This window comes from Protopterus annectens, chromosome 9.part0 (genome assembly GCF_019279795.1).
Source record: "Protopterus annectens isolate FY-2018-M chromosome 9.part0, PAN1.0, whole genome shotgun sequence".
Taxonomy (NCBI): Eukaryota; Metazoa; Chordata; order Ceratodontiformes; family Protopteridae; genus Protopterus; species Protopterus annectens.
This window is the reverse complement of record NC_056743.1, coordinates 1577770089-1577789878: the sequence shown is the minus strand read 5'-3', so window position 1 is coordinate 1577789878 and position 19790 is coordinate 1577770089.

Below are 19790 nucleotides of genomic sequence, written 5' to 3'. Positions count from 1 at the left end.
CATATAACATTGAAATGCACATTTAGAAAAACATTTAAATTAAATTAAATACACTCAAATTTCATTATGATTCAAAGATTCCAGCACACACATATATCAAATTTCATCCACTATCTAAATTCATCCCAGCAGGAAATAATGTATGGTACCCCATAATCATTCTATGCTCTAATCTATTTAATGCAGTCTTAAAATTTCCTGTACAGAAATGAGGTCTAGCAAGTACACTAAATACAAAACCTTCAATGTTATCATTATGCGTGTTAATAAAATGAGTGGCTACTGGACTATCCATATTTCCCCTCCTAATATCCCCCAGATGCTCCAAAATATGCACCTTCACCTTCCTGGTAGTCTGACCAATGTACCATACAGGCGTGATACAATCACACCCCAAAATGTACACTACACCTGAAGACATACAATCAAACCTTTCAAATGCCAGATATTTCCTACCACTTATTTTCATCCCATGCATATTTTTTGTCTTGTCACAAACCAAACAACAACCACAACGATACATCCCAACATTTGTATTGACCAAAGGTTCAAGTTTCCTATTTTACATTTCTTTTAAATTAGAATACCTATTGTAAGAAAAGGTAATATGCTTCGGGAAAAAGCGACCAACTGTTAGATCTTCACACACAACATGCCACAATTCTCTAATAATTTTTTCAACTATATTAGAGAAACCTGAAAATCTAGATACAAAAAATATCTTTTCTAGTGTAGATGTGGTCACAGAATGATTGCGGTTATAATATATGTTCCTCCCTGATGTATGAATTCTACACAATCTATTCATTATATCTAGGAGTTTAGTACTCTCATATCCCCTAGATAAAAGTCTATTAAAGGTTCCATCACATGCCTCTTCCCATAAACCTTTATCCGATGTGTTTCTCAAAATCCTCTTAAATTCCCCTTCGGGCAACGCCTTGATCAAATGTGGAGGATGCATACTACTTGCATGCAAAAAATTATTAACCGCTGTTGGTTTCCTAAAGGGTTTATATTGGATCAAATTATCTTTCCCTACATAAAATTCCACATCCAAAAAAGAAATGCTATGTAATGAACTTTGTGCAACAAACTTTAGTCCATGATTATTCTGATTCAAGACTTCCATGAACTGCGTGAATAGAGACATCTCACCCTTACAAATAAAAATTAAATCATCAATATAACATCTAGAAAACACGACGTTATTCCCAAAAAAAGAACTCTGAAACATGAATTCTTTTTCAAACTCTTTCCTATGCACCCCAGTAGAGAGACCTTGAGTTGGATGTAAACGTATCTTGACATCCAAGAAATCTATGACTGAGGATGAGTGTTTCATTTTGAACTCAAGGAAATCAGTGCTGTTGTTAATGAAGCTGACAAAAAGATCCAATTGGTCAATACCTCCTTTCCATAAACAAAAAACATCATCCACAAATCGCCCATAGTAGACTAGTTCATTCATCCAGATATTTCCATCACTGAAGATTGTTTTAAATTCCCACTCAGCCAATACCAAGTTTAAATAACTATTGGCACATGGAGTTCCCATGGCCACACCCCAGGTTTGCAAATAAAAGGTATCTCCATACATAAAGATGTTATTCTCAAGGACTAATTCCAGCAGAGAACAAAGAGGTTCCGTTGTTAAATTATGTCTAATGAGAAAATCATGTAAGGCCCTCAGGCCATACTCATGGGGGAATCACAGTAAAGAGACTGGCTATGTCCATAGTTACAAGTAGAAGGTTATCAAAACCATCCAGAGACTTAACAGTGGAGAACAAGTCTTTCAAAAAGCTGCCTGTATCCTCTAAGACAGTGGTAGCATAAGGCAAAGCTTTCTTGAGTTCATTTTCAACATACATGGATATGGATTCAGTGATCCATCCTCTCTGAGAGACAATGGGATGTAAGGGAGGGTCCAAAAGATCTTTATGTATCTTAGGTAATTCACCAATGCTGGGAAACATAGGATGAGGTGTTTCAAAAAATTCATATAAATCTTGACTGATCCTTCTTTCCATCAATAGATCATAGGTGCTCCTTCTGATACGTTCAATTCTCTGATTTACTTCTTTCTTACTCAAATTGCAGTAAGTCATGTTGTCATCCAACATCAGTGAAACTTTATTACGATACCAGTCTGCATCCATCACTACTATGCAGCCACCTTTATCTGCTGGTTTGATCACCAAGCTATCTGTCCTTCTCAGCTGTTGTAGAGCCTCTTTTTCTTTCCTGTTCAAGTTATAGAAACAATTCTTAACTTTATCTGTTGTACCTCTCACCTTGTTTATCTCATGCTCACACAATTTCATAAAAAGTTCTACTTGAGGAGGATTAAATGGAGTAAATAAACACAATTTTTTATAGGTCTGCCGTTCTTTCGTAGAATCTTCTCCAAAAATACATTTCAGGGACACGTTCCTGCAGAACAACCTAACATCCGTCATGAATTCATTCACATCAGAAGAAACAGCTGGAATAAAACTCAGTCCCTTATTTAACAGGCTGATAACATCAGGATCCAGTGTGATCTTGGATAAGTTAACTACTAAGTCATTACCCCCAGTATTTAGTCCACAAACTTCTTCCGTTTGCGTTCTTGACTCTGCGTCCTCTGTGGCCTGTACGAATTCTCCCTCACAAAAACCGGCAACAGCCAGTTTACTGGTAGGTGCATTGTCGCTTCTTTAGGTCTAGTAGCACAATTAATGGTGGTGTTGGAATTACTACCATCATTGGTATCGTTAGCAACAGTACCTCCCAGATCCCTGGTGATAATATCAGTGCTAACAGTAGGAACCTCCTCTCCTGTGGATGAAGTCGAGGAGGGAAGAGAAGTTGATGAGGTAGTAGTTGTTCGAGAAGGATGCAAAGTGTTAGCAGTCTCTTTTACAGCCAAACCTTGTATGGCTTTCCTTTGTTTAGTAGTAGAAAAATGGGGATGTCCTCGATTGGTGTTATCCTCTCTAGGCCATTCAAAGATATGACCGTTAGTGAAATCCCTATGATCTCGATTCAGTTTACCCATTTTTTGTAGATTAAGCTTATTGTCATAAGTGTTTAAATTCACTTGTAACTATTCAATCTGGCATAAATGCTGGTCCTGCAAATCACAACGTTCCAGTCCTTCTTGTTTCTTAGAAATAAAAGAGGAAATTTGTTCTTCTTCAGGTTTAAAAAAATCGATGAGCAGCCTCATGTATTCTTGGCTAGTTTCCAAACTAATCCTTTGCCATTGGGCTAACAGCTCCGGATAGGTGTTTCCATAAGTGGGAAGGCATTTAACTCTCATTCCTCTTGGCACTATCTGATGAAATAGGCAAGCTTCCAAATGGAAGCGTTGCCATTGAAGCCTTTTAAGGCGATAAGCAGCATTTTCTACTTCACGAAGCGTGTCAGAAAAACTAGCATCTACTGCAAGGTTTGTAGTATTATGTGCTAAACAGTCACTACTAAAATTAATAGTTAAAAGTGGATTCGCAATGTCTCTAGAAAAACCAGGAAAATTGCATGATTTTGCTTTCACTGCTGCTCCTGTTTGCCCTTCTGCCATGTGTAGAGTGGGAGAAACAAACAACAAAACAGGAAATAAATTCTCCTCACCACTACTAAAGACACTGAGGGTAGACAAATGAACAAAGAAAAAAGATCTTAGGTGTCGTCCACAGCTTCAGGCTTCAGACTGTTAAGACACAATTTATTAATCGCTTAAAAAGTGAAGCTGACAGGATGTAAACTTCACTAGAATATGATGAACAGAAAAAAGTTAGGTATCCAAGCAGTTGTCATCCACAGCTTCAAACTTCAGGCTGTTAAAACTCAATTAATTGAAAACTTAAAAAGTGAAGCTGACAAAATGCAAGCTTCACTGAAATGCTGAAATAATTAGCCTAGTAATTAACATCCACAACTTCAGGCTTCAAGTTGTTACAGCACAGTTAATAGATGCTTTGTAAGCAACGCTGACAAAAACATATACTTCACTGGAGTGTAAAAAGATGACGAAATTGTCCAAACGATAAGCGCTTTCGGCAGATGCCTTCTTCAGATCGTATAAAAGTGTGGTTAGCTCTTCCTGTTTATAAAGGAAACACGATCAAGAGCTGGTAGCTAATTGCCTTTGTTGTTCTTAAAGGCACAGGACAAAAATAAATGTCCAAAGTGGAGATTTGTCTCCTATAATGTAGTTCAATGTTAAAAATGCTAGCATCATGTATTAATGTTTGGTAGGTTTCTTCTAGATTTTCGAACACGTCTGAGAGGTACTATTGTATTAAGATCTGGGGGTCAATTGACTCTAAAATTGTTGATCCAAATGATCCCTCTCAATTCTGTCCTGTTATGGACATCTCCTTCCCTGATGTTTTGGGTGACCACTTCCACTGCTTTAAACAAGAACTTATGCGTAGGATGGACCAATACGTGTGCTCCTAAGGCATTATGTGGAACTTTCTGATCAATGTCTCTGACATGTCATAGAATACGATCCTTTAATCGTTGGTCAGTTTTACCAAGATAAAAAGCTTGGCACTTTCGACAGGTATCCAAATAGATAATATGGCTAGTAGTACAATCAGCATAAACATTGAAATGAAAGTTACGTCCAGATACTGGGTGGAGAAAGGTATTATTAGTATCTAAGTAAGGTCAAGCTTTGCATCTGCAGCATTTAAAAGTACCTTTGCGGTCTGATAGTGGACCACCACGTTTAAAGCCATCTTTATAGCATAATCATCTCTTGATATTCTTTTTATTCTTATAGAGAAACCTGGGTCTCTCTCCAACAATGTTCTTTATTTTATCATCCACTGTCAGAATCAGCCAAAATTTCCTGGTCACTTCACAGAACTGTCGATTGTCTGAACTGTAAGTGAGCATACATCTAAGTTGTTGAGGTGTTGTGTCATTAGACTGTCTTTGTGAAGCTTGTTCAGACCTCTGTGAGTAATAAGGTTGACCACTTTGCTTTCTATAGGTTTGCACCTGTGAAACTGGTGGAAAATTATTTTCCTGGTAAGCCCTATCCTTCAAATATCTACGTAGATTGGATTGCTCTTCCAAGAATTCCTCCTCATCAGTACATAGTTTTGAGATCCTTAAGATTTGGTTGTCAAAGATGTTATCAAAAATGTGTCTTGGATGCATGCTCTGTCTGTGTAAGAAAGGATTTTGCCAGGTCTCTTTCCTATGCACCCCAGTAGAGAGACCTTGAGTTGGATGTAAATGTATCTTGACATCCAAGAAATCTATGAGTGTGGATGAGTGTTTCATTTTGAACTCAAGGAAGTCAGTGCTGTTGTTAATGAAGCTGACAAAAAGATCCAACTGGTCAATGCCTCCTTTCCATAAACAAAAAACATCATCCACAAATTGCCCATAGTAGACAAGTTCATTCTTCCAGATATTTCCATCTCTGAAGATTGTTTTAAATTCCCACTCAGCCAAGACCAAGTTTGAATAACTGTTGGCACATTGAGTTCCCATGGCCACCCCCCAGGTTTGCAAATAAAAGGTATCTCCATACATAAATATGTCATTCTCAAGGACTAATTCCAGCAGAGAACAAAGAGGTTCCTTTGCTAAATTATGTCTAATCAGAAAATCATGTAAGGCCCTCAGGCCATACTCATGGGGGATCACAGTAAAGAGACATGTTATGTCCATAGTTACAAGTAGAAGATTATCAAAACCATCCAGAGACTTAACAGTGGAGAACAAGTCTTTCAAGAAGCTGCCTGTATCCTTTAAGACAGTGGTAGCATAAGGCAAAGCTTTCTTGAGTTCATTTTCAACATACATGGATATGGATTCAGTGATCCATCCTCTCTCAGAGACAATGGGATGTAAGGGAGGGTCCAAAAGATCTTTATGTATCTTAGGTAATTCACCAATGCTGGGAAACATAGGATGAGGTGTTTCAAAAAATTCATATAAATCTTGACTGATCCTTCTTTCCATCAATAGATCATAGGTGCTCCCACTGATACGTTCAATTCTCTGATTTACTTCTTTCTTACTCAATTTGCGATAATTCATGTTGTCATCCAACATCAGTGAAACTTTATTATGATACCAGTCTGCATCCATCACTACTATGCAGCCACCTTTATCTGCTGGTTTGATCACCAAGCTATCTGTCCTTCTCAACTGTTGGAGAGCCTCTTTTTCTTTCCTGTTCAAATTATAGAAGCAATTCTTAACTTTATCTGTTGTACCTCTCATCTTGTTTATCTCATCCTCTCACAATTTCATAAAAAGTTCTACTTGAGGAGGATAAACTGGAGTAAATAAACTCAATTTCTTATAAGTCTGCTGTTCTTTTGTAGAACCTTCTCCAAAAATACATTTCAGGGACACGTTCCTGCAGAACAACCTAACATCCGTCATGAATTCATTCACATCAGAAGAAACAGCTGGAATAAAACTCAGTCCCTTATTTAACAGGCTGATAACATCAGGATCCAGTGTGATCTTGGATAAATTAACTACTAAGTCATTACCCCCAATATTTAGTCCACAAACATTCCGTTTGCGTTCTTGACTCTGCGTCCTCTGTGGCCTGTACGAATTCTCCCTCACAAAAAACGGCAACGGCCAGTTTACTGGCAGGTGCGTCGTCGCTTCTTTAGGTTTAGTAGCACAATTAATGGTGGTGTTGGAATTACTACCATCATTGGTATCATTAGCACCAGTACCTCCCAGATCCCTGGTGATAATATCAGTGCTAACAGTAGGAACCTCCTCTCCTGTGAATGAAGTCGAGGAGGGAAGAGAAGTTGATGATGTAGTAGTTGTTCATTTTCATTAACAACAGCACTGACTTCCTTGAGTTCAAAATGAAACACTCATCCTCAGTCATAGATTTCTTGGATGTCAAGATACTTTTACATCCAACTCAAGGTCTCTCTACTGGGGTGCATAGGAAAGAGACCTGGAAAAATAATTTCTTACACAGATAGAGCATGCATCCAAGACATATTTTTGATAACATCTTTGACAACCAAATCTTGAGTCTCAAGACTATGTACTGATGAGGAGGAATTCTTGAAAGAGCAATCCAATCTACGTAGATATTTGAAGGATAGGGCTTACCTGGAAAATAATTTTCCACCAGTTTCACAGGTGCAAACCTATAGAAAGCCAAGAGGTCAACCTTATTACTTAGAGAGGTCTGAAGAAGATTCACGAAGACACTCTAATGACACAACACCTCAACAACTTAGATTTATGCTCACTTACAGTTCAGACAATAGACAGGTCTGTGAAGTGATCAGGAAATTTTGGCCGATTCTGACAGCGGATGATAAAATAAAGAACATCGTTGGAGAGAGACCCAGGTTTCTCTATAAGAATAAAAAGAATATCAAGAGATTATTATGATATAAAGATGGCTTTAAATGTGGTGGTCCACTATCAGACCGCAAAAGTACTTTTAAATGCTGCAGATGCAAAGCTTATCCTTACTTAGATACTAGTAATACTTTTCTCCACCCAGTATCTGGACGTAACTTTCATTTCAATGTTTGTGCTGATTGTACTACTAGCCATATTATCTATTTGGCTACCTGTCGCAAATGCCAAGCTTTTTATCTTGGTAAAACTGACAAACGAATAAAGGATCATATTCTACAACATGTCAGAGACATTGATCAAAAAGTTCCACATAATGCCTTAGCAGCACACATATTGGTCCATCCTACGCATAATTTCTTGTTTAAAGCCGTGGAAGTAGTCACCCAAAACATCAGGGAAGGAGATGTCCATAACAGGACATTATTGAGAGAGATCTTTTGGATCAACAATTTTAGAGCCAATCGACCCCCAGGTCTTAATACAATAGTACCTCTCAGACCTGTTCTAAAATCTAGAAGAAACCTACCAAACATTAATACATGATTCTAACATTTTTAACATTGAACTACATTATAGTAGACAAATCTCCACTTTGAACATTTATTTTTGTCCTGTGCCTTTAAGAACACCAAAGACAATTAGCTACCAGCTCTTGATTGTGTTTCCTTTATAAAAAGGAAGAGTTAACCACACTTTTATACGATCTGAAGAAGGCATCTGCCGAAAGCACTTATCGTTTGGACAATTTCATCAGCTTTTTACACTTCAGTGAAGTATATGTTTTTGTCAGCTGTGCTGTAGCAACTTGAAGCCTGAAGTTGTGGATGTTAATTACTAGGCTAATTATTTCAGCATTTCAGTGAAGCTTGCATTTTGTCAGCTTCACTTTTTAAGTTTTCAATTAATTGAGTTTTAACAGCCTGACGTTTGAAGCTGTGGATGACAACTGCTTGGATACTTAACTTTTTTCTGTTCATCATATTCTAGTGAAGTTTACATCCTGTCAGCTTCACTTTTTAAGTGATTAATAAATTGTGTCTTAACAGTCTGAAGCCGGAAGCTGTGGACGACACCTAAGGTCTTTTTTCTTTGTTCATTTGTCTACCCTCGGTGTCTTTAGTAGTGGTGAGGAGAATTTATTTCCTGTTTTGTTGTTTGCTTCTCCCACTCTACACATGGCAGAAGGGCAAACAGGAGCAGCAGTGAAAGCAAAATCATGCAATTTTCCTAGTTTTTCTAGAGACATTGTGAATCCACTTTTAACTATTAATTTTAGTAGTGACTGTTTAGCACCTAATACTACAAACCTTGCAGTAGATTCTAGTTTTTCTGACACGCTTCATGAAGTAGAAAATGCTGCTTGTCGCCTTAAAAGGCTTCAATGGCAACGCTTCCATTTGGAAGCTTGCCTATTTCATCAGATAGTGCCAAGAGGAATGAGAGTTAAATGCCTTCCCACTTATGAAAACACCTATCCGGAGCTGTTAGCCCAATGGCAAAGGATTAATTTGGAAACTAGCCAAAAATATATGAGGCTGCTCATCGATTTTTTTAAACCTGAAGAAGAACAAATTTCCTCTTTTATTTCTAAGAAACAAGAAGAACTGTAACGTTGTGATTTGCAGGACCAGCATTTATGCCAGATTGAACAGTTTAAGTGAACTTAAACACTTATGACAATTAGCTTAAACTACAAAAAATGGGTAATCTGAATCGAGATCACAGGGATTTCACTAACGGTCATATCTTTGAATGGCCTAGAGAAGATAACACCAATCAAGGACGTCCCCATTTTTCTACTACTAAACAAAGGAAAGCCATACAAGGTTTGCCTGTAAAAGAGACTCCTAACACTTTGCATCCTTCTTGAACAACTACTACCTCATCAACTTCTCTTCCCTCCTTGACTTCATCCACAGGAGAGGAGGTTCCTACTGTTAGCACTGATATTATCACCAGGGATCTGGGAGGTACTGGTGCTAACGATACCAATGATGGTAGTAATTCCAACACCGCCTTTAATTGTGCTACTAGACCTAAAGAAGCGATGACGCACCTACCAATAAACTGGCCGTTGCCGTTTTTTGTGAGGGAGAATTCATACAGGCCACAGAGGACGCATAGTCAAGAACGCAAACGGAAGAAGTTTGTGGACTAAATATTGCGGGTAATGACTTAGTAGTTAAGTTATCCAAGATCACACTGGATCCTGATGTTATCAGCCTGTTAAATAAGTGACTGAGTTTTATTCCAGCTGTTTCTTCTGATGTGAATTAATTCATGACGGATGTTAGGTTGTTCTGCAGGAACGTGTCCCTGAAATGTATTTTTGGAGAAGGTTCTACGAAAGAACAGCAGACCTATAAGAAATTGAGTTTATTTACTCCAGTTAATCCTCCTCAAGTAGATCTTTTTATGAAATTGTGTGAGGATGAGATAAACAAGGTGAGAGGTACAACAGATAAAGTTAAGAATTGTTTCTATAACTTGAACAGGAAAGGAAAAGAGGCTCGCCAACAGATCAGAAGGGCAGATAGCTTGGTGATCAAACCAGCAGATAAAGGTGGCTGCATAGTAGTGATGGATGCAGACTGGTATCGTAATAAAGTTTCACTGATGTTGGATGACAACATGACTTATCGCAAATTGAGTAAGAAAGAACTAAATCAGAGAAATGAACGTATCAGAGGGAGCACCTATGATCTATTGATGGAAAGAAGGATCAGTCAAGATTTATATGAATTTTTTGAAACACCTCATCCTATGTTTCCCAGCATTGGTGGATTACCTAAGATACATAAAGATCTTTTGGACCCTCCCTTATGTCCCATTGTCTCTGAGAGAGGATGGATCACTGAATCCATATCCATGTATGTTGAAAATGAACTCAAGAAAGCTTTGCCTTATGCTACCACTGTCTTAAAGGATACAGGCAGCTTCTTGAAAGACTTGTTCTCCACTGTTAAGTCTCTGGATGGTTTTGATAACCTTCTACTTGTAACTATGGACATAACCAGTCTCTTTATTGTGATCCCCCATGAGTATGGCCTGAGGGCCTTACATGATTTTCTGATTAGACTTAATTTAAAAACAGAACCTCTTGGTTCTCTGCTGGAATTAGTCCTTGAGAATAACATCTTTATGTATGGAGATACCTTTTATTTGCAAACCTGGGGTGTGGCTATGGGAACTCCATGTGCCAACAGTTATTCAAACTTGAAATATCTGGAAGAATGAACTTGTCTACTATGGGCGATTTGTGGATGATGTTTTTTTGATTATGGAAAGGAGGTATTGATCAATTGGATCTTTTTTGTCAGCTTCATTAACAACAGCACTGACTTCCTTGAGTTCAAACTGAAACACTCATCCTCAGTCATATATTTTTTGGATGTCAAGATACGTTTACATCCAACTCAAGGTCTCTCTACTGGGGTGCATAGGAAAAAGACCTGGCAAAATAATTTCTTACACAGGCAGAGCATGCATCCAAGACATATTTTTGATAACATCTTTGACAACCAAATCTTAAGAGTCTCAAGACTATGTACTGATGAGGAGGAATTCTTGGAAGAGCAATCCAATCTACGTAGATATTTGAAGGATGGGGCTTACCAGGAAAATAATTTTCCACCAGTTTCACAGGTGCAAACCTATCGAAAGCAAAGAGGTCAACCTTATTACTCAGAGAGGTCTGAACAAGCTTCACGAAGACAGTCTAATGACACAACACCTCAACAACTTAGATGTATGCTCACTTACAGTTCAGACAATCGACAGGTCTGTGAAGTGATCAGGAAATTTTGGCCGATTCTGACAGCGGATGATAAAATAAAGAACATTGTTGGAGAGATACCCAGGTTTCTCTATAAGAATAAAAAGAATATCAAGAGATTATTATGCTATAAAGATGGCTTTAAATGTGGTGGTCTACTATCAGACCGCAAAGGTAGTTTTAAATGCTGCAGATGCAAAGCTTGTCCTTACTTAGATACTAGTAATACTTTTCTCCACCCAGTATCTGGACGTAACTTTCATTTTGATGTTTATGCTGATTGTACTACTAGCCATATTATCTATTTGGCTACCTGTCGCAAGTGCCAAGCTTTTTATCTTGGTAAAACTGACAAACGATTAAAGGATCATATTCTACGACGTCAGAGACATTGATCAGAAAGTTCCACATAATGCCTTAGCAGCACACGTATTGGTCCATCCTACGCATAATTTCTTGTTTAAAGCAGTGGAAGTGGTCACCCAAAACATCAGGGAAGGAGATGTCCATAACAGGACAGAATTGAGAGAGATCTTTTGGATCAACAATTTTAGAACCAATCGACCCTCAGGTCTTAATACAATAGTACCTCTCAGACCTGTTCTAAAATCTAGAAGAAACCTACCAAACATTAATACATGATTCTAGCATTTTTAACATTGAACTACATTATAGGAGACAAATCTCCACTTTGAACATTTATTTTTGTCCTGTGCCTTTAAGAACACCAAAGACAATTAGCTACCAGCTCTTGATTGTGTTTACTTTATAAACAGGAAGAGCTAACCACACTTTTATACGTTCTGAAGAAGGCATCTGCTGAAAGCACTTATCGTTTAGACAATTTCATCAGCTTTTTACACTCCAGTGAATTATATGTTTTTGTCAGCTTTGCTTACAAAGCATCTATTAACTGTGCTGTAACAACTTGAAGCCTGAAGTTGTGGATGTTAATTACTAGGCTAATTATTTCAGCATTTCAGTGAAGCTTGCATTTTGTCAGCTTCACTTTTTAAGTTTTCAATTAATTGAGTTTTAACAGCCTGAAGTTTGAAGCTGTGGATGACAACTGCTTGGATACTTAACTTTTTTCTGTTCATCATATTCTAGTGAAGTTTACATCCTGTCAGCTTCACTTTTTAAGCGATTAATAAATTGTGTCTTAACAGTCTGAAGCCTAAAGCTGTGGACGACACCTAAGGTCTTTTTCCTTATGTCACAAGATGGGTTGCCAACTGGCTCACAAACAGCACCCACACTGTGGATGTAGCGGATTCCAAATCCGACATCAGAACACTGACGTGTAGAGTACCACAGGGTTCAGTCCTGGGTCCTCACTTGTTTGGTATCTACTTCTCTGAAGTGCAGGCTAACACAGAAGGTCTTTGGCTAACAATGTTTGCAGATGACTGTGAACTAGGAGCCTTAATCACATCTCCTAACGATGTGGACAAACTGCAAAAGGGCCTCCCTGAGACAAATACCTGGTGTCAAAGCCATGTCCTGAAGCTCAATGCCAAACAGTGTATTGTCATCCCCTTTGGTAAAAACTCTGTACCCAAGACCTATCAAATAGCTGGTAGTCTACTTAATGCCAAAAATGTGTTAACAGACCCTGGGACGCAGGTGGACATTAGTCTCCCCTTTGATAATCACATCGCCACAGCAGTCAGGAAATCCATCTACATGGGTCATCTCATCACAAAAGGATTCTCACCCTGAAATAAAGAGGTCATTGTTCCACTCTACTCATCGCTCACTAGACACATTACAGAGTACAATGGCCCTTTTGTTATGTACCTCACAAGACATTTACAACAACTGGAAAGACCACAGAAATACCTCACATAGAGGATTACTGGCCTCTAACAGATTCCCTACACAGACTGTCTCAAATAACTACAGCTTTACTCCATCACATATCGCCTACTCAGGGCCGATCTCTGCCTAACATACAAAGTTATGTCAAACCCAGATCTGTTGGACATGCTCCAGTTAAAGAAATCCCAATCCCTCCGAGCTACACACTCTAGGGACATAAACCTTGTCACCACAATAAACAGAACATGCTGGAGGGATAAATTCCTGTCCCAGAGACTTCCCATACTCTGCAACAGACTACCTATGTCAAACCGAGCAGCTCATTAGCACTCTTCAAGACATATCTTGATGATTGGATGGGAAGTGGTCAATTCACCCTGGGAATCACTTCTGTGGCTCTGCTCGACGGGCACAGGAAAATAAATTTCTTGGGTGGTGAAAGCCAGGGTACATTTTTGGCTAGGCTTGTATGGGCCCTAGGGCTGATAACCTAGTACCTACCTATGAACCTATGAACCTATGACAGTACCACATAGGTGGTTGCACCCGACATGTATGTTGGATAGCAATGTGTACGTACAGACAAGTGTTATGTCTTCTGTCCTTTGGTATCCACATATCTAAAGGTATTCTGAAATCCCTTTGTGTATCACATAAGCAATAAGGGGCCTGTATGCATATCCACAAGTCTGTTGTACACCTATAATGACTGTCCATTATTGCCAGACCTTGTTGTGTATGAACATGTCTGACATATACCCCAGGCATGTACCCTCGCTCACAGTAGTCTATACAAACCATCATGGGTGTGTGTGACACAGTTGACTATGGCCACAGACCACTACAGTGGCCGGCCTTGTCACATACATACCTCTGTGACCTATGATCTGAGAAGCAGCTGCACATTCTGTCACAGGTAAGAAATGTATTTATGTAGTATGCAGGCTACACACCTATGTACTACTTGAGGTCACATGTACATATATGTATTTGCCACACAGATACCTGATGTGTGCAATGCACATACTGTTTGTTCCCTGATATGTCATACTGTAGTAAAAGAGAAACACGGATTATACTGACCAACAGTGTCACACACACACTCAACAATTGCAGGATTTAAACCCCTACCTAGCTATGTTATTACACTAGTGACATCTGCATTAACACAAGGCGCTATATGCTTTACTTGAGTTTTTAGTTCCACCACTATATTTGTAGGATGCTGACATCATCACACTTGGCAAAGAGCAATATACCTCATTGTAGGTATTTCCCTAGTCTTCAAAAAGGACATCCTCCTCAGAGGAAGTCACACAGACACACCCCCACACACAACAATTGCAGGATCCAAACCCCTATCTAACTATGGCATGATACTAGTAAAGTATGCATTAACACGACGCGCTCTATGCTTTACTGGGATTTTTTGTTTCCACTGCTATATTTGTAGGATGCTGACATCTTCAGACTTGCCAAAGGGGAATATAACACTTGTCAGGCATTTTCCTACTCACCAAAATGGGCACTTTTCTTCCAGGAAATCACACAGACACACACACTCAGCAATGGCAGGATTCAAACCCCTATCTAACTAAGTTATGATACTAGCAAAGTACGCGTTAACACGATGTGCTATATGCTTTACTGGGATTTTTCTTTTCCACTGCTATATTTGTAGGATGCTGACATCTTCAGACTTGCCAAAGGGGAATATAACACTTGTCAGACATTTTCCTACTCACCAAAATGGGCACTTACTTTCTAGGAAATCACAGAGACACACATATTCCCACACACACACTCAGCAATTGCAGAATTCAATCCCCTACCTAGCTATGCTATGATACTAGTGAAGTACACATTAACACGATGCTCTATATGCTTTACTAAGAATTTTCATTTCCACTGCTATATTTGTAGGATGCTGACATCATCAGACTTGCAAAAGGGGAATATAACACTTGTCAGGCATTTTCCTACTCACCAAAAAGGGCACTTCTCTCTAAGGAAATCACACAGAAACACACATTACCCCACACACACACTCAGCAATTGCAGGATTCAAACCCCTACCTAACTATGTTATGATACTAGTGAAGTACGTATTAACACGACGTGCTATATGCTTTACTGGGATTTTTCATTTCCACTGCTACATTTGTCAGATGCTGACATCATCAGACTCTACCTGGTACTGTGTGCACTTTGTTGTATGCAATCCCAGGACTGCACCATGGGGGACAGCAGGTGTTAGCTTGAACAGGAAACCACAATACTTGGCTTGTGTGATCTATCTCTGGACCAGGTGCCAATCCAACATATGACAATACATATATATGCACAGAGTGTTGACTATGTAGATATGACATGTGTCTGGGATATTGGATATTGTTTATGACTTCAATCATGTAGGACCCCATGGCCTTGCAGATCACATGTCATAGGCATATAACACTATAGTTCCCATGGTCTGTTGTGCACTAACACTTGTGGGGTGTGCCATATGTTGCTGTAACCAGTTCAGCAGTTTCATATCCTGTAGAGAGGGTAAGGCTCATCAGACTGTTCAGGTGCAGGGTCTGTTTGTTCTGCAGTTCACGTATGACACATATGGGATACATTGTAATCCACTCGATGCCATGTGTTCAGCTTTGGGAGTACCTGTATATCCAATCTACATGTGATATCCCCTGGTATGATGATAGGGCCTTTTGACAGTGGGAGGTGGCTATGTATGTATGGCCTTGTGTGACAGGGAATGTTGGCATTGTCAGTCATTTACAGTTGGCCCTGACTCAGGACATATATGAGTGTACATTGCTATGTATGACATAGCTGAAGGAAGTGCCATAGTTCTGTCTGGACTCCTTCACAAATAATCTTACCAAACACCAAGGAACATAGGCACTAAACTCATGTTATACACTTTTACACACTTAACACCCTACTGATCCTTTTTGTTCAATCAAATGAGTATTTCATCATAGTATCATGACATGTCCGAGGGTCGGCTTTGTGTGTAGTCTCCAGTCCAGCTGGTGAATATGGGGATTGTTAGTAAATGTTACAACTGCCTTATTTACACAGAAAACCCTACCCTCCTCCAAACATACCTGGATATTTGTGAGAGATGCAACTCTATGGACAAACTGGAGGCTGAGCTCTCTAGACCCATGACTGGCACAGTCTATCAGGAGGAGAAGGTAACCACACAAACTACGACTCCAGTGTCACAGACCTATAACAACAACAGACCAAACACATAAACACACAATCACATACTCGGAGGCTCTAAATAAACCTCTCTAAGCAGCAAAGATCCCCACAGCAGACACCCAGACACCTGCTTCTCCAACAGTATATCCACATATCACAAAGTACACAATGTCACTGTGCCACACAGACAGTGCCCTTAAGGCTAAACCACACACCTAATACACCTGTGATAGGTGACTGTATTGCAGACACACTGATGTCCCACACACCAAGCTGACCAAGGTGAAGGTCACTGTAAGCTGTCTATCGGGTGCCAGGATGCACCACATAACACATGCACTCAGGTCACTCCAAAACAAGTACAGATATGACTCCATTATTGTCCATGCTGGTGTGACTGTCCTGAGACGTTCCTCCATGGACTACATGAAATGAGACATACAGGAGCTCTATGATCATGTAGGCCAGGCCGGTATGACCCTGTCCTTGTGTAGCATCTTACCCTCACCAAGAATGATGCCACAGTATAAAGACAACATGATCAATTTTAACAGTCGGCTAATGTATGTGTGTCATTCACAGGGGATCCAGTGTCTGTCAGCCTGGGATGACATGCTCATCATGCCACGTTGCTTCACTAGGGATGCCCTGCACCTGACACCCCTGGCCTTTCGAATACTAGCTAAGGCACATGGCACACCCATAGTGCCTATTTTAGTCAGGGCTCACATGACAAATCCCACTCCATAGACAATACCAGGTGAAATTAACGAAGGGTAATGCTGCTCAATGCCAGAGGTGTACACCTCAAACTGCATGCACTCAAGGCTCTCTTCAGTATGGGGAATATAAATATCTGTGCAGTAACAGTCACCTGGTTCGAGGCTCCCGACAGCACCCCAGCACTACCAGGTTACACATCATACCATGGTTTTCTGACACAATAACCAGGCCACACCACATAGGGGGGGAGTATCCATATACGCCAGAGATACACAAATCTCCAGGATAGTAGCACTGCACAAATCATTGGGGACCATCCATGTGTAAGTAACAGAGGCCTAAACTGCCTTTCAGGTAGTAGCCTGCTACAGACCACACTCCCAAACCCAGGGAACACACTCGGCTTTCAAGAGAACAGAACACTGTAGAATATGTAGGTGTGTACAAACAACATTATATTGGATGACCTGTAGTAGATAAACATTTACTGGGAATACTACTGAAGCCCCAAGACCCTCGCACAATGGTTCCTCATATATATCAAATCAAATGCTATGGAACAAGTGGTCAACACCCCCACATGAGGGGTATACATATTGGACCTGGTCATCACCAACATGGGGACTCTATGTTCCACACCAGAGGTATACCCCTCATTGTTAAGGTCACACCATACATTAATGTCACCGGACATCTATATCCCATACCCACACCCAGCCAAGGTAATCTCAGTGAGGTACTTCTCAAAAGCAAACTTCATACTTCTCAGAACAGAGGTGTTTTTCTTCAAAGCACCCAGGCCAATGGGAACTACGACTCATATCACAGTATCCTTTGTAAACCCATTGTATGGACACCTACAGGAATGCATGGATCATGCTATCCCACATGACTCCAAGACTCACTCCTCTAAAGGCAGGTGACCTGTCTGGTGTACCCCGGCCATAAATAAGCTATGCAACAAAAGGAGGAGGCTACTACATGATAGAGCAGTCTCCCACAAAGGGGAGGCATCTCTGATCAGTACTAGCAAGAAGCTACAATCAGTCATAACATCATGTAAGAATAGCTTCGACACTACAGTTGCACATGACACTAAAGGCAATCACATGCCCTTCTTTAGTTATGTCAAGAACCTGGGTGGCAACTCCCAGATATGCTCTGAGTTACTGCATAATGACAATGAAGGACACTTAACCCACACACATTGCCAATTTCCTGGCAGACAGGTTGAGTGCATATTCCTAACCCCTATCCCCCACACACACATGTCCCTGACAACAGAGTGTAGCCTCCTTGACATCACAAATGAACATGTGAGAGCTGCCCTCTCCAAAGCAGTAACACAGCATCAATGGGTCCAGACGGTGTCCCAGGCTGCATCCTACACATGCTTCATGAAGAACATAACACTCACATAACATCACTGTTCAATATCAGACTTACTACAGGATATGTACCCAAGGAATGGCATACAGCAACAGTGGTCCCGCTCCACCACGGAGGCTCCACAAGGGACCCTGGACACTATCAGCCTATAAGCCTGACTAGCCTGGTCTGCAAAGCTATGGAGAGTATCATCCTGGGACACATTTACAGACGTTGACAACCTCCAGACACAGGATCCTACCCAATTCACCTTTGTTAAGGGCAGATCTTGCCTGTTGCACCTGCCAACTTATTTGAATCAGTTACCAGGGCCATACACATAGGGAAGGTAGTCCACACAGCCTACTTGGACCTCACAGACCCCTTTGGCACAATACTACACTCACCAGCTTACATATCAACACATATGTCCCAAGCTGGATTGAAAACTGGATCAGGGATAGCACCCACATGTTCAGACGTGCAGGTGCCATGTCAGACTCTACAACAGTTACATGTGGCATCCTACAAGGCTCAGTTCTGAGACCTGTCTTGTTCAGTATATATTCCTGTGAGGTACAGGCTAACACGGGGGGAGTATGGCTGACCAGGTTCACAGATGACTGCAGACTGGGTGCCATAATCGACTCTCCAGCTGACACATGCATCCTCCTACAGGGTCTCCCAGAGATGGATAAGTGGTACCAAAGCCATAGCCTACAACTAACTGCCATACAATGCATACACATCCCCTTTGTGAATGACAAAGTGCACACAGATTAACACATAGGTGATGATCCATTACATAGAGAAGGTGTACATATGGATTTGGGGTCCACAGTAGATACTCATCTCTCCTTTGAATATCACATTGGCAAAGTGGTTAGTTAGACCTTTTATATAGCCCACCTTATCCCAAAAGATTACACATCTAAATCCAGAGAGGTCATTGTGCACCTGTACTCATCACACCCATACTTGAGTACACTGTCCCATTTGGGATGTACCTTACCCGACACCTGCAGCAACTGTCATGACCCCTAAGGTACCTCACGAAGTAGAACAGGAGACTCATACAGATGCCCTACACAGTTCAGCTACAGAAACACCATCTGTACTCGGTTGCTTAATGCTTACCCAGATGCAATCTGTGGCTGCTGTATGCAGCCATGTCCAGCCCAGACTTGTTGGACATGCTTCACCTCAGGATATCAGAATCCCTTACAGTTACACACTCCAGGACATCTACCTCAGCATAGAATTAATAGGACATGCTGGAGGGACAGATTCATATCCCAGAGGCTCCCCTCACTCTGGGACGACATCCCAGTCCAAGTTAGGCAGAGCCCTCACTGCCCCTCTTCAAGGGAAATACTGACAAGTGGATGGGTGACCATACATTTACCCCTGGGATCTCTTCTGGGTCCCTGCTAGACAGAGGCACAGTACACTAACCATACTATGGCTATCTTGTGTGACCTATTATTCAAAGGCATAGGGTGGTGACAGCGATACA